This window comes from Bos grunniens, chromosome 5 (assembly GCF_055505025.1).
Source record: "Bos grunniens cultivar Pamir isolate PY7600 chromosome 5, Bosgru_T2T1.0, whole genome shotgun sequence".
NCBI classification, from domain to species: domain Eukaryota; kingdom Metazoa; phylum Chordata; class Mammalia; order Artiodactyla; family Bovidae; genus Bos; species Bos grunniens.
In genome coordinates, this window is record NC_141169.1 from 110,201,602 (window position 1) to 110,209,164 (window position 7,563).

The window sequence follows — 7,563 nt, forward strand, 5'->3', positions numbered from 1 at the left end:
TCATGCTCATTTGTGGGTGGGGTATAAGTGGCTGTGCCCCCAGGCTGGAGGCACTCGAACTGGCTCACGAACGTTGGGAAGCGTTCCTCCTCAGAAATATGGGGTGAAGCATGGGCCAACCCACTGGACAGTGGGTGAAAAAGTAGAAGTGACAAAAGGTAGAGTGTGGGAATTCCCCTGTGGCCCAAAGGTTGGGACTCGGCGCTTTTACTGCCGAGGGCCTGGGGTCAGCCCCTGGATGGGGAACTAGGACCCCACAGATCTCCAGTGCAGCCAAAAAAATAAAGAAAAAGTAAATGCTTTCAGAGGAATCACGGGTGTGGGGGCAGGACAGTGGAGGATGGGGGTGGGAGGTGGAGGGGCTGTGAGGAAGGGAGGTGGGAAGGGGCACCCTTTCAGGGAGGAAGGCAGAGTGGACACAGCACCGACGCCCCATGGCTGCAGCCAAGCCTAGATCCTCACCAGCCCGAACACTCACAGCCTTGTGGCCTCGGCGGGTCATTTCAACGCTCTGAAATCGGTTTCCTGGCCTGAGACTGGAGGTCGTAGAAACAGCGCTGCGCAGGGTGCCGTGGGGTCAGAGGGGAGGCCTGTGACGGGCCGGGAGTCCCGTGTGCTCCCGACACTGTCAGCGTCACTGTCGCCAGAGGCAGGGCTGCTTGGAGTGCTGCGGTTCCCAGGGTCTGCAGCAGGAGAACCCTCTGTGGACAGTGCCCAGGGAAGTTCTCAGCTCAGACTAGACCGCCCAGGGCTGGTTCAAGCAGGTGGGCAGAGATGGGGAACAGGGCTGTCTCTGACTCAAAACAAAACCCAGAAAACGCTGAGAACAAATCCACAATGATGATTACTTCCCAAGACCCGCCAAAGAGCCCCTAGTGTGTCTGCTCAGCCTCTCAGTCAGCAGGGGGCCTAGGTGGGCTCCCAACTGGGGCATGGGGTGGTGTGCCCAATGTGCAGCACCCGTGCAGCACCCTCAGTTCAGTTCAGTCACTCAGTCACGTCCAACTTTTTGTGACTCCATGAACTGCAGCACACCAGGCCTCCCTGTCCATCACCAACTCCCAGAGCCTACTCAAACTCATGTCCATTGAGTCGGTGATGCCATCCAACCATCTCATCCTCTGTCGTCCCCTTCTTCTCCCACTTTCAATCTTTCCCAGCATCAGGGTCTTTTCCATTGAGTCAGTTCTTTGTTGCAGGTGGCCAAAGTATTGGAGTTTCAGCTTCAGCATCAGTCCTTCCAATGAATATTCAGGATTGATTTTCTTTAGGATTGACTGGTTGGATCTCCTTGCTGTCCAAAGGACTCTCAAGCGTCTTCTCCAACACCACAGTTCAAAAGCACCATTCTTCGGTGTTCAGCTTTCTTTATAGTCCAACTCACATCCATACATGATTACTGGAAAAATCATAGCTTTGACTAGACGGACCTTTGTTGGTTAAGTAATGTCTCTGCTTTTTAATATGCTGTCTAGGTTGGTCATAGCTTTTCTTCCAAGGAGTGAGCATCTTTTAATTTCATGGCTCCAGTCACCATCTGCAGTGATTTCCGAGCTCCAAAAAATAAAGTCTGCCGCTGTTTCCACTGTTTTCCCATCTATTTGCCATGAAGTAATGAGACCGGATGCAATGATCTTCATTTTCTGAATGTTGAGCTTTAGCCTAACTTTTTCACTCTTCTCTTTCACTTTCATCAAGAGGCTCTTTAGTTCTTCACTTTCTGCCATAAGAGTGGTGTCATCTGCACATCTGAGGTTATTGATATTTGTCCCAGCAATCTTGATTCCAGCTTGTGCTTCATCCAGCCCGGCATTTAGCATGATGTGCTCTACATATAAGTTAAATAGGCAGGGTGACGATATACAACCTTGACGTACTCCCTTTTCCTATTTGGAACCAGTCTGTTGTTCCATGTCCAGTTCTAACTGTTGCTTCTTGACCTGTATACAAATTTCTCAGGACACAGGTCAGGTGGTCTGGTATTCCCATCTATTTAAGAATTTCCCACAGTTTGTTGTGATCCACGCAGTCAAAGGCTCTGGCATAGTCAACAAAGCAAAAGTAGATGTTTTTCTGGAACTCTCTTGTTTTTTCGATGATCCAGAGGATGCTGGCAATTTGATCTCTGGTTCCTCTGCCTTTTCTAAATCCAGTGCGCCACCCTGGCCACCCCCAACCTGCTGAGCACCTGCATTAGCATCTGGAGTTGCTCCTAGGTGTGCCCACGCCAGCGCCCCGCCAGGCTTCCTCTCCCTCAACGCAAATAGAAAGATTTGGGGTGACTCCACCACAAACATGGAACCTGGCGAGGCATGTATTAAAATGCAAATGCAGGTGTCTTAAATATTTTAAAGTTGCAACACCAGAAACAGTCTGCCCCGGGGCTACCAGGATTACCTTTTAAATGCAAACGACAATAATGAATCTTTAAGTGCAGTTATTGTCAGGGTGAAGAGCTGACGCAGGCTGGAGGGAAGGGACCGACTGGGTGGGCTAGCACTTTATTAAAAAAACAACAAAAAAAAATCCATCAGGGCTGAGAAGAAAGAGACTGAAAGGGGACGCAAGATCCCAGGAGAGGAGATGGAAAGTTCCCGGGACAAGCCAGGGCTTCGACCGAGGACAGGATCCCGGGGTCAGTAACTCAAGGTGACACGGAGGACTTATTTCACCAGAAAACTGGGTAGGGGGGGTTGGGGGAGATCCATCAGGGATAGAAACGGGCACAGAACTGCAAGCTCGACCGAGGATAGGAACTCAGATTAAACAGGGGCATAGGGAGCACCCTCCCCACCAGAGTTCCCTCCCCATCAGAGGCCCTCTTTCCCCACCAGAGCCCCCCTTCCCCACCAGAACCCCTCCTTTCCCACCAGAGGCCCCCTCCCCAACAGAGCCCCCTCTTTCCCACCAGAGCCCTCTGCCCCACTGGAGCTCCCCTTCCCCACCAGCATCCCCCCCACCCCACCCCACAGGCTCCATGTGGGTCCTGACCACAGGGACCCCGAGCAGAGTTTATTTTGATGTTCCCAGCATCTGGCTGGCTGAGTGCTCACTGATGAAGCAATGTCGAGCCTCTGAGTCTCTCCTGCTCTTCTGTTCATTCACCGAATTGTTCTGAGACCTGTTCCATGCCTGGCCCTGTGCCAGAGAGGCAGTCCTTCCCTCTGCAGCCTGTACAGAGAGGAGAGCACAGGTCAATGATTCATGACTTACACGTGTGGAAAAAATCGTATCTAGGGTCTGGAGGAATGAGACCAGTGTAGGAGGCAGAACCACCCAGGGCAGGGGAGCCGGGCAGTGTCCACAGGGAGTGACGTTTTAAATGAGACCGGGTAGGGGGGTAGAAGTGACAGAGGGAGGAGGAGCATCCTCACAGGGTGGGGGTTGTACCTGCAGAAACCTTGGGGAAGAGTGAGGAAGGGAGGGAAGGAGGGAAACAGAGGGTGTCTGGCTCCAGGCTGGACATGGCTGGGCATCCGGGGCCAACAACCCCGTTTCAGCCCAGCCTCTGTGGCTACCCAGCCCCACACCAGCTTGAAGAGCAGCCCTCGGCCTCCCTGGCGGTGCCCCCCTCACCCCCAGAGTCCCCAGGGGTGACAGTAGAGTTGTGTCACCAGATGATCTGTAGGAAGGGACAGCCCCCTCACCCCTTCAGGAGCCTGCAGGGCACTTGCGTCATTTCTGTGTAAGGAGGCCAAGGGGGCCGAGGTTGAGAAGGGCCTCAGGCTACAGGCTGATGTGTGCGCCCTGCTATAGGCTGAGCTGACCATTTTAGGTGAAGGGGAATCTGCCTGTGAACCTTCTCCAGGCAGCTGAGAACTCAGAAGAATCAGGAGAGGAGGGGGACCAGGCAGAAGTGGTCAGAGGCGGTGACCCCGTGAGTCAGAGTGTTATCGAGTGCAGAGTGCACGCTCACTCTGCTTACCGCATGACAGGCCAGGAATCCGAGAGACGAGGTGTTGAGGCAAGGAAGAGACTTTAATCAGGGAGCCGGCAGACCAAGAAGACAGCAGGCTAGAGCCTCAAAATAACCATCTTATTGGGGTCTGGATGCCAGGTTCTTTTTATAGATCAGAGAGAAAGAAGCAAGGAGGAACTAATGTCAAAAAGCAGAATAAAGAGGGAGATGCAGTGGGAAGGAAAGGGAAAGCGTTTTCAGTCTTGCAAAGCATCTCCAGGAGTATGTCCAGCCTTCAGAAGGGGTGTGTTAATCTCTTCTATTCACAGGTGGGCAGGGACAAAATATCTCTCCAGGAGCTGAACAAAAGCAGTTTGGTTTACAGTCAAGCAGAGGGGCAGGGTCCTCCAGGCAAGCCATTGAGGATGGTTATAATAGTAAAAGCAAGTCAAGGAAAACAGTTTCCAACATGGAGTCAGAACTGGCTTCCTCCCTGCAACAAGATCAGGGCACCACCTGGTTGGGAGGGGGTCAGGACCGCGGCTGAGCTGGGGCCTCCTTCTGGGGCTGGGGATTTGGCTGCAGCTCACACCACTCTGGGGGTACATGGCTTGGAGGGCCTGGGGCTGGGCAGAAGGGCGGGCTCCTACAGAAAATCCGAGAGCACTTTCAGAGGCTTTGGGACCATCTCTCAGTCCAGCTGTGAGTCAGCTTCAAAAATTCCAGCTCGAGCCTCCATACCTGGAATAGACTGTCACCCAGCCAGCTGGTCACTGGCCTTAGAGACGTTAGAACTGGAGAGGAATCAGTGGTCACAGGCAGGAAATGACACCATGGGAAGCTGGTCACTGATGGCCATTGAGCACACAGCCGAATGTTGGAAAAGACCAGCAGGCCCCCAGCAGAGACAGGCTGGGTGCCTGATAGACTGTTCAGGGGGTGCTGTGCCTTATCCAGACCAGAAATCCTTCCTTCTCTGCAAACTTCATTCACATCAAGAGAAAAAAGAAGGGTGCAGAGAGGCATACTGGGCCACCCCAGGCTCAGAAAGGAAGAAGAAAGAGTAGAACATCTTCACGGCCATCTGCGGAAAGCCCCTCTGGGAGCACACCCAGGAAGCTGGTGGCCTGGCTCCATGGGCTGGATGCTCAGGATCAGGTGGGAAGGACAGGGCGTGAGAGCGGGATTTTTCTGAAAACATGTTCATGTTATTCTGACTCCTTTCAAGCATATGACTTTTTTGGGGGAGAACACAGATGTCCTTGGACCTGAGACTGTTCTGTGTTCTATAGCATAGGGCACTCTGCCGATGTCACTAAGGTCACGGCAGGCCATGCAGGCTCGGTGTGTAGCTCTGCAGTCACAGGCCAGCCGAGAAAACACTGCTTTATTTTTTTTTTTTAAGATTTATTTATTTTTAATTTTTGGCCACACCTTGCAGCATGTGAGATCTCAGTTCCCTGACCAGGGATCGAACCCACAACCCCTGCATTAGAAGGCTGAGTCTTAACCACTGGACCACCAGGGAAGTCCTGAAAACACCGTCCTTGATTGCACAAAAGGCCACCTGGTGAGCCGAGCGTGCCTGCAAGGATCCCTGCAGAATGTTTTTAAACACCGTAAAGGGGTTGTATGCTCAAGAACAGATCCTAAAGGGCTGGGCAAAGCTGGGCCAGGGTGACCGACACACAGCTGACCCTGGGCAGCGGGGACTCAGGTGAGTACACAGCCTCCCCAGGTGCTGGCAGGGGGAGATGGAAGAGCAGCCAGCAGACACAGGACGGCCTCGGGTTAAATAAATCATGGGGCGTATGCTCACCCACGGCCCAGGGCCCAGGCCTCAGCTGTATCTTATAAACAAATAGGCGATGGTCCACATGGCCTCCCCTGCCTCCCCTTGTAGCTGCCTTTCCGTTCTCTGCCTGCTCCTGTCTCCCTGTCTTTCCCCAGGACTTGTTTGGGTTCACATCTCTGTGGCCACCCCCAGCTCCAAGTCACAGCTTCCTGGCTGGGGCCCAGGAGACGGCCTAAGCTGAAGGTGGTGACAGCTCAGCAGGTGGGCTGCCTGGCGCCATCCACCTGGCAGAGACCTGGGCCCTGGGAGGACATTCCTAAGACCCCCTTAGCCACAGTGTGAGGTGACACTCCAGAGTAGCTGGGTGCAACGTGGGGGTGCAGCGTGAGGGAGTAGGGGGGACGTGGGAGGCCTGGAGAGGGGAGGACTCTGATGGACACACAGGCATTTTGTCTGCAGGGGGAAACCCAGGACGCAGGTGGACCACAGCTCCTCGGAGAACCCTGCCCTCCGGGAACCCCACCTGCAGGCACGGGCCAGAGGCCATGGGGGATTTCCAGAAGGAGGGCACTGAATCTGTGACACTTCCTTCTGAGGGTCTCAGGCTCTCTCTCTGCAGGAGCTTGCTGGCACTGCCATGACCAAATACCAAATGGGGGTGGGGGAGGGGTGTTACATGATGGAGATGCATTCCTCCCAGTTCCAGAGGCCGGAAGTCCAAGGTCAGGGTGTCAGAGGTTTGGTTCCTCCCTCCGCGGCTTGGAGGCGGCCACCTTCTCGCTGTGTCCTCACCTGGACTGCTGGTCTCTCTGTGTCCAAATGTTCTCTTCCTGTAAGGACGCCGGCCAGATTGGATCAGGACTCCCCCCAGGAGCCTCACTTACACTTAATCCCTCTCTGAAGGCCCTGCTCCATGTACAGCCCCTGACTCCACATACAGGAGACTCTCATCTCCATGTACAGCCCCATCTTGGGTCTCAGGGTACGAATCTGGGGACATGACCCAGCCTGGAGATGACACTATCTGGAATTCCAGCCCCAAACCTAAATGGGATGAGGAGACAGAAGTATCGACTGAGTTCGGAATGAAGCACCCTAGGCTTCCAGGAAGGGCTATCTCGTCCTCTGCTTACAGAAAGGGTCCCGTCCACGTGATGAACCCGGGCCCCTGGCAGGGCAGATGTGTCTGGTCTGAGCAGGAGGAGCTTCCTGGGAGTGGACGGTGGTCAGACACCTGGACCCCGGGCCTGAGGGAGCTCAGATTGTTGCTGGGGGCGGAGAGGCGGGGGAGGAACGAACAGACAAATCCGTAGAAAGCAACAGGAGCCTCCCGGCCATGAGTGACCCAGTTCCACTGGTGGCCAGACTTCAGGAGCTGCTGGAATCCGAAGGAGGTGGGCCACGAGGCCGGGGCTGAAGCAGCCAGGAGTCTCCAGCTGCTGCTCCTGCTATAGGTCTTTCTGTTCAAAACAGTGAAAGCTGTCAGAAGCCCTGTCACACAGATGACTCAAGATCTCAGAGTTTCATTTCAAGTTTCTAAAACCTCCAGAAAACTGCCGGGCTTTCTCTGCTCACCATCATCCCCCACTCCCCAATAACAGGTGTAAACTGACATTTTCCACCCCCAGTGTGGAGAAGAAAAGGGACTCCCTGCCACCCTGCCTTGTCTGCAGGACTCCGGAACTCATCCCTGTAGCCTACCCCAGCCCAGCCTGCCCCTGGCTTTTTTAGGGGCCCCGGGCTCCCTCCTGGCCACACTGGCTCTGGTCCACAGGATGAGGGCAGAGGGGAAGGAAGAGGCTACAGGATTCAGGAAGGACAAATGGAATCGGACAGACGGATGAGAACTAAGGGAACTGAGGACCAGCCA